The sequence below is a fragment of the Scyliorhinus canicula genome, chromosome 3 (genome assembly GCF_902713615.1).
Source record: "Scyliorhinus canicula chromosome 3, sScyCan1.1, whole genome shotgun sequence".
Classification (NCBI taxonomy): Eukaryota; Metazoa; Chordata; class Chondrichthyes; order Carcharhiniformes; family Scyliorhinidae; genus Scyliorhinus; species Scyliorhinus canicula.
The window spans coordinates 240,165,624-240,187,847 of record NC_052148.1 but is presented as its reverse complement, the minus strand read 5'-3'; the positions used below and the strand labels follow the sequence as shown (position 1 = coordinate 240,187,847).

The 22,224-nt window shown below is 47.8% G+C and overlaps 1 long non-coding RNA gene across 1 annotated transcript; it reads left to right on the top strand.

Annotated features, from left to right (window-relative positions):
• Nucleotides 1-145: 145 nt before the first annotated feature.
• LOC119963764 lies at nucleotides 146-17,561 on the top strand. The gene is made up of 3 exons (XR_005460159.1): nucleotides 146-319; nucleotides 4,337-4,423; nucleotides 17,168-17,561. It is a non-coding gene; the product is annotated as an uncharacterized LOC119963764 (long non-coding RNA).
• Nucleotides 17,562-22,224: the final 4,663 nt, after the last annotated feature.

Sequence of the window (22,224 nt, the reverse complement as noted above, 5' to 3'; positions counted from 1 at the left end):
AAAATTTCACAACCTAGAAATTTGATTGAAATCAAAGCTGCAACTCCATCCTAAACAAGCATCTCTTTATTCACTGCTGGACAAAAGAAAATAAGAACTTTATCATTTGATAAGTGATTCTTCTCCCATCTCTGGCCTTCTACCATTCTCTGTCTCCTCTGTCTCTCTCTATTTATCTGACAAATGCCTCACTAAACTTACATCTTCCTTGCTTCTAAATTACAGATACGTTTTCCAACATGCTCTTACTCCTTTCTGCACCTCGACTGTTTTGGCATCGCAGGAGCAACCAATCTAATTTCCTGATACTGGACCACAGGTGAGCACAACGGGGAAACAGTAGAACAGGAGAAAAATGGTATGTTTGATGTTGATTTTAGTAAAGAAGAATGCGCACTAATTTTGTATTGAACTATTTATGAGATACAAGGAAGTGTGCCTTAATGCCATGCTCATACATTCATTCACATTATGTGGACTTGTTAGAGATATATGGTCAAAGGAATGAAGTGTGATGTTCTAGGATGGTACTGGATGGAAAGAATTGTATCATATGTTAAATCAAGGGATACACAATTCTGGCAGTGCTGGCCAAGAGTTCTGCTGCACTTTGCAGGCATCATTTAGAAGTTTTATAATAGTCTGTCTAACCAAGTCATCGAGTCATAGAATCATTCAGCACAGAAGGGACCATTTGGCCCATCAAATCCATGTCAGTCCTATGTGGAGCATTCCAGTCAGTCTCATTCTCCCACTCTTATAGCCTTTAAAATGTATTTCCCCTCATAGACCCATCCAATTTCCTTCTGAAATCATTCATTGCCTCTGCTTCCATTACCCTTGTGGGCTCCAAGTCACTGCCACTCATTGTGGAATCCCTCGCTAGTCTTTGTACTATCAGCTGATGGAAATATCTTTTCTTTGTCTACCATATCTAAACCTGTCAGAATCTTGCACACCTATCAGATTTCACCTCATCCTTCTTTACTCAAACCCCACATTCTCAAAACTAGCCTTGTAGCGAAATTCCATCATCCCTTGAAGCACTCTGGTAAATCTCCTCTGCAACCCCTCTCACATCCTTCCTAAACTGTGGTGACCAAAGCTGGGCACAATATTCTAGTTGTGGCCTAACCAGAGCTTAATAAAGGTTCAGTGTAACTTCCCTGCTTTTGTACTCCATGGAGATCTCCATTTATGAAACTCAATATCCCATATGTTTTGTGAACTACTCTTCAAATATATCCTGCCACCTTCAAAGACCTTTCCACTTGAACCCTCAGATTCTGCTGCCTCTGTGCACTCTTTAGAATTGTGCCATTAATTATGGGGCCTCTCCTGATCCTGTCTACCAAAATGCAACACGTCACACTTCTCTATATTAAATTCTGTCTGTCACTGTTTGGTAGCTTATTTATGCTTATCTTTATGTACCTCCATTCATGGGGGAGATTCTGAATCCATTGACATCATCCTCACTGTCTCCCTTCCCCCCCTAAATTTACTCTGTATTCCAATATCCAGTTTATATTGTGTAGCAGAAAAAACTGTGATCTTAGTGATAGATCACGATATTTCTCTAAGGGGATACAATGATCCACCATCCTCCAGTCAGAAAAACAGCCATATACCATAACTCTTTGACAAAGAGTCATCGGACTCGAAACATTAGCTCTTTTCTCTCCCTACAGATGTTGCCAGACCTGCTGAGATTTTCCAGCATTTTCTCTTTCATTTACCATAACTTGCTGTTTCTGTCGTTAAATTAATTTTTAATCCAAGCTGACACTGACCCTCCTATTCCATGAGCCACAATATTGTTAAGTAGCTATTCTGCGGTTCTGTCAAAGCAGCTAGGACCAGCTACATGGGAATTTTTCATGGGTCTTTTGCAAGCAGGCTATAATTATGTGGAGCGCATCCTTTTGCGTCTATTGTGAGTCCTTCCCTCACCTATCACGGCAACTGAAGTGCACCTTTAAGAATCCCTTTAGACCCACAATGACGTTTCTGGCTGAGGTTTGTAGTTTCCCCCATTGTTGTTCTTGTAGCTCTTATCTATTCTGACAAGAGGTCCACAATGTTACTCACAAACCCCATCTGTTCACTTGAAAGTCTTCCTGGACAAGCTTAAGGAGAACAGAATTCCTGGGGGTGATGCCGCATGACAAATTCCAGTAAATGGGGCTTTGACGTGAAGCAATATTTACATCTGGTAACAGAATGCAGGCACCCTCTCCTGTTAAGGAAATTGAGGTGAGCAGTAGGAGCCTGTAATCTCCCTGTATGTTACTCACTGCACCCTGCAATTTGGGGAAACACAGCAATATGAGATGGTTCTATGAAACTGATATCTTGCCAAACTGGGTGAATTTTCCCGTCCTCCAAAAAGACTAGTCAAAAACCTGATTGATGTATTCCCCAACGGCACTCTAAATGTGATATTATGATTCACCCATGGCTATGGCACAAAAGCGGAGTCATTTTCACAGCCGGAGTAACCCAGGGAGATGATCTTGGCTGCAGGTATTCATACAGCAATCGGTATAGTTCCAAATTCCTTGGCAAGTGATAATATCCCGAAGGCATATCCTCCTGACCATGATAAATTATCCAGCTCATTCTATCTGCAACCTTTTGATGTAGGTGCCAACAGCATTTTCCTCCCAGCTAAATATTGGGAAGATTGAAGCCATTGGGTGGGATTATCTGGCCCTTCCTCCAGCGGGATCATCCGGTCTGACCAAAGGCGACCCTCCACTGGGGGGGGGGGGGGGGGGCACGCCACGCAAAATGCTGTAGACATCAGTGGGAATCCCGCCGGTAGCTAATGGCGAGCCTCCTTTGCCACCAGACAATCCTGCCTATTGTCTTTGATTCCGGCCCAAATCGCCAGGACTTGCCGATTCCAATGGTTTCCTGACCAGCCTCTCATAATCTACCCTCCATAATCTTGAGTTTCTGTAAAACTCTGCTACCCATATATATATAACTCATGTTAAGTCCCATTCATCTATCACCCCTGTGCTTACTGACCTAAATTGGCTTCCGGCCCCACAATATTTATAGTTAAAAATACTCATCCTTATTTTCAAATCTCTCCATGGCCTCCCCGCCCCCCACCCGTCCCTGTAATCTCTTCCTGTCCTACAGCCCTCCCAGATACCTGCGTTTGTTCAACTCTGACCTCTTCCACATCCTATAATTGCTTCTCCGTTTCTTCAGCTGACTTGACCCTAAGCCTCAGAAATCCCACCTTCAACCTCGCCCTCAGTGCTTCTCTTTTCTTTTAAGACACTCTTTAAAACCTAACTCTAACCAAGCTTTTGATCACCTGTCCTGAAATTTCCTTACGTAGTTCGATGTCAAAACTTGTTTGATCAGCTTCTGTGAAAACACCTTGGGATGTTTGACTACATTAAAAGTGCTGTATAAATACAAATTGTTGTATGTTATCTCATTGTCTTCCACCTTGGAGTACTTCTCCACTTTCACTGTTAAAAGTGCAAGGGACGGCATCTTGGTGCTCATAATCTCCCGCTATGAGTAGACGCAACTATGCCGACATCTTACCGTCCTTCCAGTTGTCAGAAGCGAGCCCAGCTCGAACAAAATGCGCAGGTTTGGCAGCATCTATGCAGCGAGAACGGAGCTAACGTTCCAAGCCTGGATGATTCTTGGTCAAAGCTGGAGAGAACTGGAAATAGGATGAGATTTATATTTTTGTGGGGTGGAGGGGTGGGGAGGGGGGGTTTGCTCCAGGAGCATTTACATGTTTTGTTTTTAATTTTGAGTACTCAATTCATTTTTTCCAATTAAGGGGCAATTTAGTGTGGCCAATTCACCTATCCTGCACATCTTTGGGTTGCGGGGGCGAAACCCACGCAAACACGGGGAGAATGTGCACACTCCACACGGACAGTGACCCAGAGCCAGGATCGAATCTGGGACCTCGGCGCCGTGAGGCAGCAGAGCTAACCCACTGCGCCACCGTGCTGCCCTGAGCATTTACATGTTTTTAAGCAGCTGCCTGCAGAATCAGATAGATTACAGAGAGACCCACAAATAACATTACTATCATTGCTGTCATTACAGGGCAGTAATTGCTGTCATTACAGGGCAATCATTGCTGTCATTACACAGCAGTATAGGTCCCATGTCAGAACCCGCCACTGAAAGTGTAACTATGCTGAAATAATGTGGCCAAAAGCGACAGTGAAAATAAGTAATTTCAGGACCATAGTGTTGATTATAACACTGTAACTCTATGCATTGATCATGGAAGTTGCCCCTTACTTAAATGAGTACTTTTTAAAATCACTTTTCTTGTTAACAGCTTGCCTAGCTCTGGACTTGGATTGGCTTTCCTCCGCAACTCTTTTCCAAACTGCAGTACGGTCTTGGCATAATGGCAGGAACATAGGTATGCCAGGTCTATAGTCTCTCTAGCCTGCGAGAGGACTGCCACTGGTCCCCCCTACTCCATCTACCCCGTGCAAATACTGGCGTTGTGGGGCCCAATTAAGTTCCTGATGGATTTTCCTGATTTGCTTTTCTGGTTTTTACATTCCAGCATAAGCAAATAGGCTATGCAGGAAATTTCAGCAAAATATCTATCAGCAAGTCTGTTTCACAAACTGGGGTAAATTTCCACGTAATTTCAGCACAAGAGTGGTCAGGGAAATGCTTGCCCACTGTAACTTCTTGCATGTCATGTGTTAATTTTTTCCCCCCCCTGTTTGCAGAAAATCAAGAGATTTTTCACATTTGCTAATGGGAAAAATTCATTTAATCTCCTTTCCAAGGATGTGGATTTAAGAATAGGGGCAGCACTGCATGTTGGCACAGTGGTTAGTACTGCTGCCTCACAGTGCCAAGGACCCAGGTTTGATTCCGACCTCGGGTGACTGTCTTGTGTGGAGTTTACACATTCTCCCCATGTCTGTGTGGGTTTCCTCTGGGTGCTCAGGTTTCCTCCCACATTCCAAAGATGTGCAGGTTAGGTGAATTGGTCATGCTAAATTGCCCCTGTGTGTCCAAAGGTTGGGTGGGGTTACAAGGCTAGAGCAGGGATTGGGCCTAGGTAGGATGCTCTTTCAAAAGGGTCAGCGCAGACTCGATGGGCCGAATGGTCTCCTTCTGCACTATTGGGATCCTATGATTCAATACATAGTACAGAAAGCTGGCCTTTTGACATGTTATGGCAGAGTAAATTGGCAAATGACCAGCACATGCTGTGAGGTCTAAACCGAGTAACCTGAATGTTAATTTCTATTTCAAGTTGCCTTGAAAGAAATCAAAGATGAAAAATGCCTTGAGTATAAAACAAGTGCCAATGATTAATTAATTAATGCTCCAGAACCTTTGCTCCAACTTGTTTTGGACTTTGATCTTCTTTAAAGGCAGCCCACCCATAAAGAACCAGGAAGCTGAACAAAAGGGTGAACGCTGGTTTATTCACGGTGTTCCTGATACCTGGTCAGCTCTCAACAGTGGCTATGATAGTGCACCAGAACTATAACGTTTTAAAGTTTTAAGGTGGTGCAGAAAGATCAATCCAGGAGCGATAATATAAGAAATAGGGCATGGTAACTTTACAAACAAACTTAATTAAAACAAAAGAAAAACAATAGTTAAACTTTTAAACTTCAATCTTAACAATAACTGATTACATGTATTTGATTGATTGATTTATTGTCACATGTACCAAATTACAGTGAAAAGTATTTTTCTGCGGCCAAGGGAACGTACACAGTATGTACATAGTGGACAAAAGAATAATCGACAGAGTACATTGACAAATGGTACATCAACAAATAGTGATTGGTTACAGTGCGGAACAAGGGCCAAACAAAGCAAATACTTGATCAAGAGCAGCATAGGGCATTGTGAATAACGTTCTTACAGGGAACAGATCAGTCCGAGGGAGAGTTGTTGAGGGGTCTTGTAGCTGTGGGGAAGAAGCTGTTCCTATGTCTGGATGTGCCGGTCTTCAGAGTTCTGTATCTTCTGCCAGATGGAAGGGTCTGGAAGAGGGCAAAGCCTGGGTGGGAGGGGTCTTTGATATTGCTGTCTTCCTTCCTAGACCAGCACATCCTTCCTTAAATATGAGCCCAAAACTGCTCACAGTGCTCCAAATGGGGTTTGACCAGAGCCTTATACAGCCTCAGAAATACATCCCTGGTCTTTTATTCTAGGCCTCTCGACATGAATGCTAACATTGCATTTGACTTCCTAACTGCCGACTGAACCTGCACGTTAACCTTAAGAGAATCGTGAACAAGGACTCCCAAGTCCATTTGTGCTTCTGATTTCCTAAGCATTTCCCCATTTGGAAAATAGTCTCTGCCTCCATTCCTCCTTCCAAAGTGCATAATCTCACACTTTTCCACAATGTATTCTAACTGCCACTTCATTGCCCACTCTAACCTGGCCAAATCTGTTTGCACCCTCCCTGCTTCCTCAATACTACCTGTCCCTCTACAGATCTTTGTATCATCTGCAAACTTAACAACAGTGCCTTCAGTTCCTTCTTCCAGATCATTAATGTATATTGTGAAAAGTTGTGGTCCTAGCAGACCCCTGAGGCACACTAGTCACCGGCTACCATCCTGAAAAAGACCCCTTTATCCCCACTCTCTGCCTTCTGCCAGTCAGCCATTCCTTTATCCATGCCAGGATCTTACCCTTAACACCATGGGCTCTTAACTTATTTCACAGTCTTCTATGCTGCACCTTGTTAAAGGCCTTCTGAAAATCTAAATAAATCATTTCCATTGCTTCTCCTTTGTCTAGCTTCCTTGTTACCTCCTCGAAGAACTCTTTCAGATTTGTCAGACATGACTTCCCCTTGACGAAGCCATGCTGGCTCAGTCCTATTTTATCATGCACTTCTAAATACTCCGTGATCTCATCTTTAATAATGGACTCTACAATCTTACCAATGACTGAAGTCAGGCCAACCGGCCTATAAGTTCCCGCCTTCTGCTTCCCTCCCTTCTTAAGCAGGGGTGTTACATTAGCCACTTTCCAGTCCTCTGGGACCCTTCTGCCTCCAGTGATTCCTGAAAGATCATCACCAGTGCCTCCACAATGTCCTGAGCTATCTCTTTTCGAATCCTGGTGTGTAGTCCATCCGGTCCAGGTGATTTATCCACCTTCAGGCCTTTCAGTTTCCCCAGAACCTTCTTCTTAGTGATGGCCACTGCACTCATCTCTGATTCTTCTGGAGCTCTGGCATCCCAGACTGATGCAAAATAACTATTCAATTCCTCTGCCATTTTTTTGTTTCCTATTCTGACTTCTCCAGCCACATTTTCCAGTGGTCCAATGTCTATTTTTGCCTCTCTCTTATCTTTTATATATTGAAAAAAACTCTTCCTATCTTCTTTTATATTACTAGCTACCTTGCACTCATATTTCATCTTCTCCCCTCTTATTGCTTTTTTAGTTGTCCTCTGCTCGCTTTTAAATGCCTCTTAATCCTCTGGCTTCCCACTAATCCTCACCACTTTGTATACTTTTTATTTTGCTTCTCTGCTGTCCTTGACTTCCCATGTTAGCCATGGGTGCCTTGTCCTCTCCTTAGCATGTTTCCTCCTCCTTGCATTGAATTTCTGTTGTGCCTCCCGAATGATCCCCAAAAGCACCTGCCATTGCTGTTCCACAGTCTTCCCTGCTAGGCTCCTTTTCCAATCAACTCTTGTCAGCTCCTCCCTCATGTCTTTGTAGTTACCCTTATTTAATTTTAATACTGTTACATAAGAACATAAGAACATAAGAACTAGGAACAGGAGTAGGCCATCTCGCTCTTCGAGCCTGCTCCGCCATTCAATGAGATCATGGCTGATCTTTTGTGGACTCAGCTCCACTTTCCCGCCCGGACACCATAATCCTTTATTCCCTTATTCTTCAAAAAACTATCTATCTTTATCTTGAAAACATTTAATGAAGGAGCCTCAACTGCTTCACTGGGCAAGGAATTCCATAGATTCACAATCCTTTGAGTGAAGAAGTTGCTCCTAAACTCAGTCCTAAATCTACTTCAGTTTATATACCTCCTAGTTCTGCTTTCATCCGCCAGTGGAAACAACCTGCCCGCATCTATCCTATCTATTCCCTTCATAATTTTATATGTTTCTATAAGACCCCCTCGCATTCTTCGAAATTCCAATGAGTACAGTCCCAGTCTACTCAACCTCTCCTCATAATCCAACCCCCTCAACTCTGGGATTAGCCTAGTGAATCTCCTCTGTACACTCTCCAGCGCCAGTACGTCCTTTCTCAGGTAAGGAGACCAAAACTGAATACAATACTCCAAGTGTGGCCTCACTAACACTTTATACAGTTGCAGCATAACTTCCCATGTCTTAAATTTCATCCCTCTAGCAATGAAGGACAAAATTCCATTTGCCTTCTTAATCACCTGTTGCGCCTGTAAACCAACTTTTTACGACTCATGCACTCATCCAGGTCCCTCTTCACAGCAGCATGTTTTAATATTTTATCATTTAAATGATAATCCCTTTTGCTACTATTCCTACCAAAATGGATAACCCCACATTTGTCAACATTATATTCCATCTGCCAGACCCTAGCCCATTCACTTAACCTATACAAATCCCTCTGCAAACTTCCAGTATCTTCTGCACTTTTTGCTTTACCACTCATGTTAGCATCGCCTGCAAACTTGGACACAGTGCACTTGGTCTCCAACTCCAAATCATCCATGTAAATTTGAACAATTGTGGGCCCAACACTGATCCCTGAGGGACACCACTAGCTACTGATTGCCAACCAGAGAAACACCCATTAATCCCCACTCTTTGCTTTCTATTAATTAACCAATCATCTATCCATGCTACTACTTTACCCTTAACGCTATGCAGCATTATCTTATGCAGCAACCTTTTGTGTGGCACCTTGTCAAAAGCTTTCTGGAAATCCAGATGTACCACATCCATTGGCTCCCTGTTGTCTACCGCACTAGTAATGTCCTCAAAGAATTCCACTAAATTAGTTAGTTATGAACCCATGCTGTGTCTGTCCAATGGGACAATTTCCATCCAGATGCCTCGCCATTTCTTCCTTGATGATAGATTCTAGTATCTTCCTTACTACCAAAATAAAACTAACAGGCCTATAATTACCCGCTTTCTGCCGACCTCCTTTTTTAAACAGTGGTGTCACGTTTGCTAATTTCCAATCCTGTGGGATCACACCAGAGTCCATTGAATTTTGGTAAATTATCACGAGTGCATTTGCAACTTCCTTAGCCATCTCTTTTTGTACCTTGGGATGCATTCCATCAGGGCAAGGAGACTTGTCTACCTTTAGCCCCATTAGCTTGCCCATCACTACCTCCTTAGTGATAACAATCGGCTCAAGGCCCTCACCTGTCATAGCCTCATTTCCATCAGTCACTGGTATGTTATTTGTGTCTCCCACTGTGAAGACTGACCCAAAACCTGTTCAGTTCCTCAGCCATTTCCTCATCTCCCATTATTAAATCTCCCTTCTCATCCTTTAAAGGACCAATATTTACCTCAGCCACTCTTTATTGTTTTATACATTTGTAGAAACTTTTACTATCTGTTTTTATATTCTGAGCAAGTTTACTCTCATAATCTATCTCACTCTTCTTCATAGCTTTTTTAGTAGCTTTCTGTTGCCCCCTAAATATTTCCCAATCCTCTAGTCTCCCACTACTCTTTGCCACTTTGTATGCTTTTTCCTTCAATTTGATACTCTCCCTTATTTCCTTAGATATCCACGGTAGATTTTCCCTCTTTCTACCGTCCTTCCTTTTTGTTGGTATAAACTTTGCTGAGCACTGTGAAAAATCGCTTGGAAGGTTCTCCACTGTTCTTCAATAGTTTCACCATAAAGTCTTTGCTCCCAGTCTACCTTAACCAGCTCTTCCCTCATCCCATTGTAATCTCCTATGTTTAAGCACAAAATACTAGTGTTTGATTTTACCTTCTCACCCTCCATCTCTATTTTAAATTCCACCATATTGTGATCGCTCCTTCCAAGAGGATCCCTAACTATGAGATCATTAATCAATCCTGCCTCATTACACAGGATCAGATCTAGGATCGCACGTTCCCTCGTAGGTTCCATTACATACTGTTCTCGGAAACTATCGAGGATACATTCTATAAACTCCTCCTCAAGGCTGCCTTGACCGACCTGGTTTAACCAATCGACATATAGATTGAAATCCCCCATGATAACTGCTGTAACATTTCTACATGCATCAGTTATTTCTTTGTTTACTGCCCGCCCCACCATAGTGTTACTATTTTGTGGCCTATAGACTACTCCTATCAGTGATTTTGTTCGCTTTACTATTCCTGATTTCCACCCAAATGATTCAACCTTATCCTCCATAGCACTGATGTCATCCCTCACTACTGCCCGGATGTCATCCTTAAATAATAGAGCTACACCACCTCCCTTACCATCCACTCTGTCCTTCCGAATAGTTTGATACCCTTGGATATTTAACTCCCAGTCGTGACCATCCTTTAACCATGTTTCAGTAATGGCCACTAAATCGTAATCATTCACGATGATTTGCGCCACCAACTCATTAACCTTATTCCGAATACTATGAGCATTCAGGTAAAGTACCCATATGTTGGCTTTTATACCTCCATTTTGACTCTTAACACCTCTATCAATAACCTCTCCTAAGTTATTTTTCCTTTTAACTTTTCTCCTAATTTTCCTTATAATTGAACCCATATCTTCATGTAGCTGCTTTGCTTTCCATTTATTTTTTTACTTCCCGTTTTATTCCTTTTAGTATTACTGGGCCTATTCACTGAGCTCTCCTCAGTCGCTGTACCATGTACTGTGGCCATTTTTGATTTTTGACTATGGCTTCTCTGCTTTATACTTTCCCCCTTGCTGCCTTTTGTTTCTGTCCCTGTTTTACTTCTCTCCGAATTCCAGCATTGGTTTCCACCCCCCTGCCACATTAGTTTAAACCCTCCCCAACAGCACTAGCAAACACATTGGTTCTAATCTTGCCCGGCTGCAGTTCGTCCTGTTTGTATTGGTCCCACCTCCCCCAGAACCGGTTCCAATGCCCAAGGAATTTGATTCTAGTTACATCTGATTCCAGCTTCTCCCTCTTAAACTACAGGGTAAATTCTACCATATTGTGGTCACTGCTCCCTAAGGGTTCCATCACCTTAAGTTCCCTAATCAACTCTGCCTCATTACACATCACCAAATCCAGAATTGCCTGTTCCCTACTAGGCTCTGTCACAAGCTGCTCCAAAAAATGTCTCTTAGACATTCCACAAATCCCTTTTCTTGGGATCCACTATCAGCCTGATTTTCCCAGTCCACCTGCATATTGATGTCCCCCATGATTATTGCAATATTGCCTTTTTTACATGCCTTTTCTATCTCCTGATTTATTTTCTGCCCCACAACCTGACTCCAGCTAGGGGGCCTGTACATAACTCCCATCAGGGTCTTTTTACCTTTGTAATTCTTCAACTCTACCCACAGAGATTCTATGCCTTCTGACCCTATATCGCACCTTGCTATCGATTTAACTCCATTCCTTACTAACAATGCAACCCCGCCCCTTTTGCCCATCTACCTGTCCTTTCGATAGGACACATTTCCTTGTATATTTAGATCAAAGCCCTGATCCCCTTGCAGCCACGTCTCTGTGATGCCCACAACATCGTACCGGCCAATTTCAATATGTGCAACAAGCTCATTTACCTTGTTCCGTATACTGCGCGCATTTAGGTACAACACCCTCAAGTCCTGCATTGACCACTTGCCTTCTCACATTTGTCACTTTTTTTGCTCTATCTGAGATTGATGTTGCTTTCTTATTTTTGTTCTGTATTTCCCCTTTAGTTATGACACCTTCTAAGCTAACGTCTGGTTCCCACCCCCATGCCATATTAGTTTAAATCCTCCCGAGTGACTCGCAAACCTCCCAGCCAGGATATTGGCGACATCCAGTTTAGAAGCAACCCGTCCTTCTTGTACAGGTCCCACCTGTCCCGGAAGAGATCCCAATGGTCTAGAAATCTGAGACCCTCCCTCCGACACCAGTTTAGCCACGTGTTTAGCTACACTATCTTCCTAGTTCTAGCCTCACTGGCATGTGGCACAGGGAGTAATCCTGAGATTACAACCCTAGCGGTCCTGCTATTTAGCTTACTGCTTAACTCACTGAACTCCTTCTGCAGGACCTCATCATTCTTCCTACCTAAGTTGCTAGTACCTATGTGTACTGCAACCTCTGCCTGTTTATCCTCCGCCTTCAGGATGTCCTGTGTTCGTTCAGAGACATCCTTGACCCTGGCACCAGGAAGGCAACATACCTTGGAGGCTATTTCACATCCACAGAAGCGCCTATCTGTGCCCCTGACTATAGAGTCCCTTATAACTAGCACTCTCCTGCACTTTGCCCTCCCTTGCTGAGCAACAGAGCCAGATGTGGTGCCACTGTTCTGGCTGCTGTTGTTTTCCCCTGATAGGCTATCCCCCTAACTGTATCCAAAATGGTATACCTGTTAGAGAGGGGGACAGCCACAGGGGATTCCTGCATAGACTGCCTGCCCTTTCTAGCGGTCACCCATCTGTCTGCCTGTACCTCTCTAACTCCTATCTATGATGCTTTCTGCCACGTGCATGCTCCTAAGTGCATCCAACTGCTGCTCCAACCGAACCACATGGGTCTCTGAGGAGCTGCCATTAGGTACACTTCCTGCAGGCGTAGTCGGCTGACACGCTGGATGCGTCACAGATCTGCCACATCTTGCAGTTAGAGCACTGCACCCCACTGAGTGACATTTATGCACTCGTTATTTAATTCAAAAATAATTAAATTGTTATTAGATTAAGTTACAATTAACTAAATGGCTCTGGCGCTAGATTTTTACTGTAAAATTAAATACTAATCTCTGCCCTGAAGTTTAGTTATTCCTCTACCTAATTAATTAATTAGTTATGATTAGTTTTTTCTATGTTATTATTTTATTCAAAATTAGCAGATTCCTTACTAGCCAATCAGATCATAGCTTTACTGTGATGTCAGTTCAGTTCCCCCCCGCCCCCACAATTTCAAAAGGTCTTTATGCCACTTACCTTCCCAGGATGCTCTCCACATCTCTCCCTGCAGATTACCAGTTACAAAGCCAGAAGAAAGAAAGCAAACCAAAAGAGAAAAAGCACCTCCTCCCACTCTGCACTGAATCAGCACACTGCTCCAAATTACCAAATTTCAATCCTCATTTGGGCTGCCTCACTCACTCAGGATGTTTCTACTTCACGTGCGTAAAGCTTACTTTGCCACCTTCAATGACTTATGTACATAAACATCTAGGTCTGTGGGCTTCTGCGTCACCTATAGAATCACACACTATATTTTATATGTCTCTCCATGATCAGAATGGGGAGGTGCCAGTGGCCATTTTTTGGGAAGCACTGAAGGCAGTGGTCCAGGGGGAATTTATTTTATTTAAGACCCGGGCGGATAGAGAGAGGGAGGAACATGACCATCTCGTGAGCAAGATAGTGGAGGTGGACAGGGAGTATTCGAGGGTGCCCACCGTGGAGGGATTGGCGAGGAGGAAAAAGCTGCAGGGGCAGTTTGACAGGCTGACAACAGGGAGGGCGGTAGGGCAACTGCGTAGGGCAAGGGAGGTGCAATATGAGCATGGGAAGAAGGCGAGCTGCATTCTGACGCACCAGCTGCGGAGGCAGGCTGCGCCCAGGAAAATATTGAAGATACGGACTGGGGCTGGGATGTGGTGTCGGAGCCACGGCAGATAAATGAGGCATTTAGGGAGTACTACCAGGGACTTTATGAGATGGACCTGGGAGGAGAGGAGGGGGACATGGGGAGGTTTCTGGAATTTCCCCAGGTGGGGGAAGCAAAGAGGCAGGCATTGGAGGAGCCCCTGGGATTGAGGGAGGTGCTGGATAGTATCAGGGGTATGAAGTCGGGGAAGGCCCCAAAGCCGAATGGGAACCTGCCAGAATTCTAGAAGGAATTTGCGACGGACCTGGCACCACATCCATTGGGGGCATTTAATGAAGCGTTGGAGAAGGGGGAGTTGCCGGAGACGATGACGCGGACAGTAATCACAGTAATTCTGAAAAAGGGGAAGGACCCGATGGAATGTGGGTCGTATAGGCCCATATCATTATTGAACGCAGATGTGAAAGTATTGGCTAAGTTGTTGGCGGGGTGGATGGAGGAGTGTATCCCCGGGGTGGTGGCAGAAGATCAAACAGGCTTCGTGAAGGGCAGGCAGCTCGCGAGTAATATAAGATGGCTGTTGAATGTGGTGATGAATCGTCGGAGGCTCTGTTACCGGAGGTGTTGGTGTCTATGGACGCGGAGAAGGCATTTGATCAGGTGGAGTGGCGGTACTTTTTCAAGGCTTTGGGAAAGTTTGGATTTGGAGATTTGTGGCTATACGTGACACCAAGGGCAAGGTTGAGGACGAATGATATGAGCTCACAAAGCTGTGACTTACACACGGGTACGAGGCAGGGGTGCCCGCTGTCACCACTGCTGTTTGCTCTGGCCATATAGCCATTGGCGATGGCTCTCAGGGGGTCGGCAGAGTGGCGTGGGTTTATGAGGGGACAGAGGGAGCATCGGGTGTCGCTCTATGCCGATGACCTCTTGCTGTATGTTTAGGATCCGTTGGAGAGTATGGGAAGGATTATGGGCCTGTTGGGGAGGTTTGGAGGGTCATCAGGGTACAATCTGAATGTAGGGAAAAGCGAGGTATTCCCGGTGAATGAGCCGGCAGAGCGGGCTAATTAAGGGGGGACGCCATTTATGGTAGCGAGGGATAGGTTTACGTATTTGGGGATTCAGGTCGCGAAGGAATGGACGGGGCTCCACAAGTGGAACTTAACAAAGCTGGTGGAAGAGGATAGGGAGGATCTTAAGAGATGGCATACACTGCACTTAACATTGGCGGGGAGGGTCCAAGTGGTGAAAATGAATTTCTGCCGAGGTTATTGTTTATCTTTCAAGCTCTCCAGGTCTTTATACCAAAGGCCTTTTTTCGGAAAGAGGACAAGATAATTTCTGACTTTGTATGGGCAGGGAAGGTGCCGAGGGTGGGGAGGACCCTGGTACAGACGCAGCAGGGAGGGTTGGCGTTACCGAACTTGCTTCATTATTATTGGGCGGCAAATGTGGACAAGGTGCTGCGGTGGTGGGAAGGAGAAGGGGTAGAGTGGATTAGGATGGAGGAGGAATCTTGTAAGGGGTCTAGTTTGAGGGCTGTGGTGACGGCAGCGTTACCAATGCCTCCGAGTAGGCATTCAAGGAGCCCAGTGGTGCAGTCCATGGTGAAGGAATGGAATCAGTTGAGGAGGCATTTTAGGGTGGAAGGGATGTCGGTGCTAATGGCGCTGTGCAAGAATCATGGGTTTGAGCTGGGGGGATGGATAGTGTATATAGGAGGTGGAGGGAAGTGGGGCTGGTCAAGGTGAGGGATCTGTATTTGGAGGAAGGGTTCGCCAGTCTGGAGGAGTTAAGGAAGAGGGTAGAGCTGCCGAGGGGGAGTGAATTCAGGTATCTGCAGGTTAGGGACTTTGTATCAAAGGTCTGGAAGGGGTTCCCTAGGTTGGCGGGATACACCCTGCTGGAGCGACTGCTGCTTCTGAATGTGGAAGGGGAGGGAAAAATTGGGGATATATACAAATGGCTGGGGGAGCAGGGAGGCGAGCGGGTGGTGAAGATCAAGGAGAAATGGGAAGCGGAGTCGGGAGGGTAGATCAATTGGGGAGAATGGAGTGAGGCACTGCATAGGGTAAACAGGACCTCCTCATGTGCAAGGATGAGCCTGATACAGTTTAAGGTGGTGCACAGGGTGCATATGATTCGGGCGAGAATGAGTGGGTTCTTTCAGGGGGTAGCAGAAGAGTGTGAGAGGTGTGGGCGGGGGCCAGCGAATCACGCGCACATGTTTTGGGGTTGCAAAAAATTGGGAAGATTCTGGGCGGGTGTGTTCACAATCTTAGCCAGGATAGTGGAGGAGGGAGTGGACCCGGACCCTTTGGTGGCGATATTTGGGGTTTCAGAGAAGCTGGAGCTCATGGAGTGGAGGAAGGCCGATGTCTTTGCCTTCGCCTCTCTGATTGCACGGCGGCAAATTTTGCTGGAGTGGCGGTCGGCATCTCCACCGGGGGTAGCGGCTTGGTTGGGTGACCTGTACGCATTCGCCGCCCAATAATAATGAAGCAAGTTCGGTAACTTCCTGCGATTAGAGAAGATAAAGTATGAGTTAAGGGGCTCTTCAGGCAGGTTTGAGGAAAGGTGGGAGATGTTTGTGACTGTGTTTGGGGGGGGGCTGTTTGTCGTGGGGAAGGGGGTGTGGTGATATGCATCACTGTAGATACACAAGGGGTTAATGTAAGTACACATAGACTAGCTAGACAGTAGAGGGAGCACCAGAGACATGACACACAGACACTCAACCAATAGGTCAGTAAGAAAGGACACGACCAATGGGCATTCACTATACACACAGTGGTGACACTACCACAGGGGGGGCATTACACCAACCCATATGTAAAGGACACAACACACATGATCTTCCTCTTTCCAGTGGAGGCACTCAGTGAGTACAGACACAGGGTTGATTCAACATCACACCCACCACATGGATTGTAGCAGACTGGTTCATCAGTCTGAGTAGCTATAGAAGGATTAACAGTAGTGCCGAACCCGAGTAGGAGAATTGTTAATAGTTTAATAAATGTGTTAAAGTTATCTCCATGTCTGAACCTCTCTTTGTCAGAGTGCACATCAAGGAAGCAGCTTATGCTACGCCAAGAGCATAACAAGACAGGGGGGACTGAAAAAGAGGAAAATTCTGTACAGACTGTATAGTTGATTGTAGGGAAGATTGTTTCCTGGGGTGTTTGTTCGCTGTGACCTGTTCTGATACACGTTTGTAATAAAATCCGTTAAAAAAAAATTGTCTCTCCGTGTTCTTCCTATCAAAATTAATAACTTCTCACAGATGGTGCTGGAGCGAGGTGACTCTCTGCGAGCTCCCCAACAGATCCACTTTTTACAACCGTTCTAATATTTAAAAATTTAATTCTATGACTAATATTATTACTAACCTCTCTCTTTTATCTTTTCTTGCAGGCTTGAACATCCTCCGAGGCCCGTGGAGTCCTTTTCACCTGACCCGACTTGACCTCCACAACCTTGAAGCGGATCGGGTCCAAACCGGAAGTGCAGCTCCGAACACGATTTGGAGCCGTCCCGGACCTCGGAGCTCCCAACCCGGCCTAACAACTGACTCCAGCCCCCGGATCGCCTGGCCCAGTCCCCGGAGCTCCCGATCCCCGACGACGAGACCTGGCCCAACTCGACCCCAAGATGCCCACTGAGCTGCCTGACCCAGAGAGCCCCGCCCAGCAACTTGACTTACCTGGAGATGGAAGAAAGAAAAATCCACGTGGAGGCCCGACTGGGCCTACTTCAAGACCCGACTCCAGAGATGCACTATCAATTACGACGAGACGAGAGTAGAGTATAATCGAGGCTTTATTAAGCAGAGATGTGTAGCCTCCCGCAGCTGCAGCCAAACTGGCTGCAGCTTGGTGAGCACACACATTTATACTCCGCCTATTGGGCGGAGCCAGCAGGCAGGGATCTACCCCCGTACCTGTAGTACAGGAATCTTACAGTATTACATCTCATATGTGATATATACAACAGTGGTGACTACCACATTCACCCCCTGTTAAAAAAGAGTCCAGCCGGGGTGGTGGAAAACTATTTACATGCATTTTAAGGTTAACATTTTGGGGAAAGTTCACAAATTCAGCCGATCGGGTGCCTTGATCCTCCGTTGTGAGCGCTGCAGTCCCGGTGGCGATGCAGGTGTCGGCTCGGTCGCCGGTGACTCCGGGACCGTGTCGACCTCATCTTCATCCCCGGGTGGGACCAAGGGGAGGCCGGATCGTCCTCGAGCGAGGGCTGTGGTGAGGTGTACTGGGGCCAGGAAGGGTGGCAGCGGGGCAGAGGGAGGGGGTGGGGTACCTGCTGGTGCCAGGTCCCTGAGGGAGACTGTGTCTTGGCGGCCGTCGGGGTACGCCACTGTGGTAGTCGGTATTAGGGGTATTACGGTACCCTGACAATGCTGTAAGACCATTGGTGTGGGAGGTAGCTGAGACTGCTATATCATTGGTTAAACCTGCCTGCTGGTTCCGCCCAGCAAGGCGGAGTATAAGAGCCTGTGTCTCCCCAGCAGCTGCATTCTGCACCTGCGCTGCTGGGGGAAACATCTAGTACAATAAAGCCTTCAATTGTCATCCAATCGCGCTTCTGGAGTCATTGATCGATCATCAGCCATGTAGGTATACTGCGCTTTGCATGGATTAGCTGTACCCTCTCGACGAACGGATCCGCCTTGAGGAGCCGCACGTGCTTGCAGAGGGGAACAGGTCCTGGAGCTGCCAGCCACGTTGGGAGCGAAACCCTGGAGGTGGACTTCCTGGGGAAGGCAAGGTTCATGGGGAGTAGCATCTCCAGGTAGGTCGAGTTGCTGGGTGGGCCTCTCTGGGTCAGGCGGCTGGGCGGGCCTCTCAGGGTCGAGTTGGAAGGAGTGAAGGAAGTCGGGGAGGACCTCCTGCCAGCGGGAGACTGGGAGATATTTGGACTGGAGGACCAGCTGAACGGCCTTTCAGACCATCCCATTCTCCCGCTGTACCTGACCGTTTCCCCGGGGGTTGTAGCTGGTCGGCCTGCTCGAGGCAATGCCCTTGCTGAGCAGGTACTGGCGCAGATCATCACTCATAAAGGAAGATCTCCGGTCGCTGTGGATGTAGGCGGGGAAACTGAACACAGCAAAGGTGGTGTTGAGTGCTTTGATGACGGTGGGCATGGGATGGCGAAGGGGAATCGGGAGTATTCGTCGACCACATTGAGGAAGTATGTGTTTTGGTCGGTGGAGGGGAGGAGCCCTTTGAAATCCATGCTGAGGCGTGCAAACGAGCGGGGCGCCTTCACGAGATGCCTCAGCCTGGCCGGTAGAAGTGCGGTTTGCACTCCGCGCAGACCTGGTAGTCTCTGGCGATAGCCCTGACCTCCTCAATGGAGTAGGGCAGATTACGGGCCTTTATGAAGTGAAAGAACTGGGTGACCCCTGGGTGACAGAGAGCGTTGAGTAGGGTCCGGAGTCAGTTCACTTGTTCCCTGGCATATGTACCTTGGGATAGGGCATCGGGGGGGCTCGTTGAGCTTACTGGGGCGATACAAAATCTCGTAACTGTAGTTGGAGAGCTCGATCCTCCATCTCAAGACTTTATCATTTTTGATCTTGCCCCGCTGTGTGTTATTGAACATGAAGGCTACCGACCGTTGGTCAGTGAGGAGAGTGTATCTCCTGCTGGCCAAGTAATGCCTCCAATGCTGCACAGCTTCAACGATAGCTTGGGCCTCCTTCTCAATGGAGAAGTGCTGAATTTCAGAGGCATGGAAGGTGCGTGAAAAGAATGCCACGGGCCTGCCTGCCTGGTTGAGGGTGGCGACCAGAGCGACGTCTGATGCATCGCTCTCGACTTGGAACGGGAGCGTCTCGTCGACCGCGTGCATCGTGGCCTTGGCGATGTCGCCCTCATACAGGCCTGGTGAGCCTCAGCCGTCAGGGGGAAAGCGGTGGAGTGAATGAGTGGGCGGGCCTTGTCCGCATACCGATGGTGACGTTATCCAGGTACGGGAAGATGGCCCGCAGTCCGTACTGGTCAACCATTCAGTGCATCTCCCGTTGGAAGACCGAGACTCCGTTAGTGACGCCGAAGGGAACCCTCAGGAAGTGGTAAAGGCGGCCGTCTGCTTCAAATGCGGTGTATGGGTGGTCTGCCTTGCGAATGGGGAGCTAGTGGTAGGCAGATTTCAGGTCCGCTTTCGAGAAGACCCGGTACTGTGCAATCTGATTGACCATATCAGATATGCGTGGGAGGGGGTACATTGTCTGACTGTAGTCAACGACCATCCTGTTTTTCTCCCCAGTTTTCACAACTACCACTTGGCTCTCCAGGGGCTGTTGCTGGCCTCGATGATACCTTCCTGCAGCAGCCGCTGGACCTCAGACCTGATGAAGGTCATGTCCTGGGCACCATCTGCTCCTGATGGCGACGGGTTTACGATCCGGGGTGAAGTTTGCAAACAGAGAAGGCGGGTCGACCTTAAGGGTCGTGAGACCGCATACAGTAAGGGTGGTAGGGTCTGCCGAATTTCAGGGTGAGACTTTAGAGGTTGCACTGGAAGTCCAGGCCGAGTAGCAAGGCAGCACAGAGGTTGAGGAGGACGTAGAGGCGGAAGTCGCTGAACTCTACGCCCTGGATGGTGAGGGTGGCAGTGCAGTACCCCCGGATCGCCAGGGAGTGGGATCAGAAACGAGGGAGATTCTCTGGTTAATGGGGTGTACCGCGAGGGAGCAGCGCCTTACCATATCGGGGTGGATGAATCTCTCTGTGCTCCCGGAGTCAAGAAAGCATGATGTCTTGTGCCCATCGACCTTTACCGTCATCGACGCGGTTGCGAGGTTGTGCGGCCGGGATTGGTCGATCATGATGGAGGCGAGCTGTAGCTGGTGTTGGAAGGCCCCTGGCTGGTTGATGGCGGTTGCAGGCGATGAGCGGCCCAATGAGGTGCCCGACGAGCAGGGGTCCTGAGGCGGGGAAGATGGCGGGGCCCATGGGCGCACGTGGCGGGCAGTGTTAAAGATGGTGGCACCCACGGGCCGCACAAAGCCTGATGGGGGGAAGATGGCGGCGCCCACGGGCTGCACGTGTTCTGAGGTGAGGAAGATGGCGGAGCCCACAGGCTGCACATGGGTTGCAGGGGCAAAAATGGCAGCACCCACGGGTCGCATGTGGGGGGGTGCAGGAACAATGGGCCTGGTTACCGCGGCAATCGAGCGGGCCTGGCACACAGCAGCGAACTATCCTTTCTTCCAGCAGACCTTGCAGGGTGCACTCCGCACCGGGCAGCGCTGCCGGGGGTGCTTTGTCTGTCCGCAGAAGTAGCACTTGGGTCCTTCGGGGTTGGCTGGCTGCCGCATGGCACAGGCTTGGGGTTGGCTGGGGGTGGTCGCTGGTGGGGTCTACGATGGGGTGTTCGCTGGTGAGGTCCATGATGTCCAGGAGGGGGGCGCCGTGCGGTCGAGGGCGTACACTTGTGCATTACGGGAGGCGACCGTCAGTGAGACCGCGAGTTTCATGGTCGCCGCGAGGTCGAGGGTAGCCCTTTCTAAGAGGCGCTGGCAGCTGTAAGACGATCCTATGCCCGTAACGAAAGCATCCCTGATTAGTTCGGAATGTTCAATGGCCGAAACGGCCTGGCAATTGCAGTCCCTCGCCAGGGCGTGCAGGGCATGCCAGAAACCTTCCACAGATTCACCGGGGAGTTGATGCTGCATGGACAGGATGTGCCTGGCGTAGAGTTTGTTGGTCTGCTGGGTGTAGTTCTCTTTCAGAAGCGCCATGGCCTCAGCGTAGGTGGGCGCGTCCCGAATGAGGGGAAAAATATCGGAGCTCAGGATCTGGAGTTTCTGTGCCTCTGTGGGTGGTTCTGTCGCAGATCCGATGTAGGCGTCAAAGCAAGCTAGCCAATGGGCGAAGGCCGACTTGGCGTTGTCTGCTTGAGGGTGCAGCTGCAGGCGATCAGGTTTGATGCAGAGGTCTATTGTTGTAAAATCTCTGCTTAATAAATTGATGCACTATCAATTATGACAAGATGAGAGTAGAGAGTAATCGCGGCTTTATTAAGCAGAGATGTGTTGCCTTCTGCAGCTGCTGCCGAAATGGTTGCAGCTCAGTGAGCACACACATTTATACTCCGCCTACTGGGCGGAGTCAGCAGGCAGGGATCTACCCCGTACCTGTAGTACAAGAGTCATACCATATTACATCTCGTATGTGATATATACAACAGTGGTGACTACCACACCCAGGAGTGCCCAAGGAAGGAACAGACCACGGGACCCTGCCCAACCTGCCTCTGGAAGCCCCTGCCCACGACCCAGGACCCCCAAAATGGTGGAGAACCCGCGTGAGGACCCAAACGCGCTGAAAGGTATTCCCATGCCCACAGAACGCCAGGACCCATCCAGATCGCAAATATGTTCCCCCAGCAACCCCTCTACCTAAACCATGTGCCCGGGGCCCTGCTAGACGTGACCCCGGAAATGT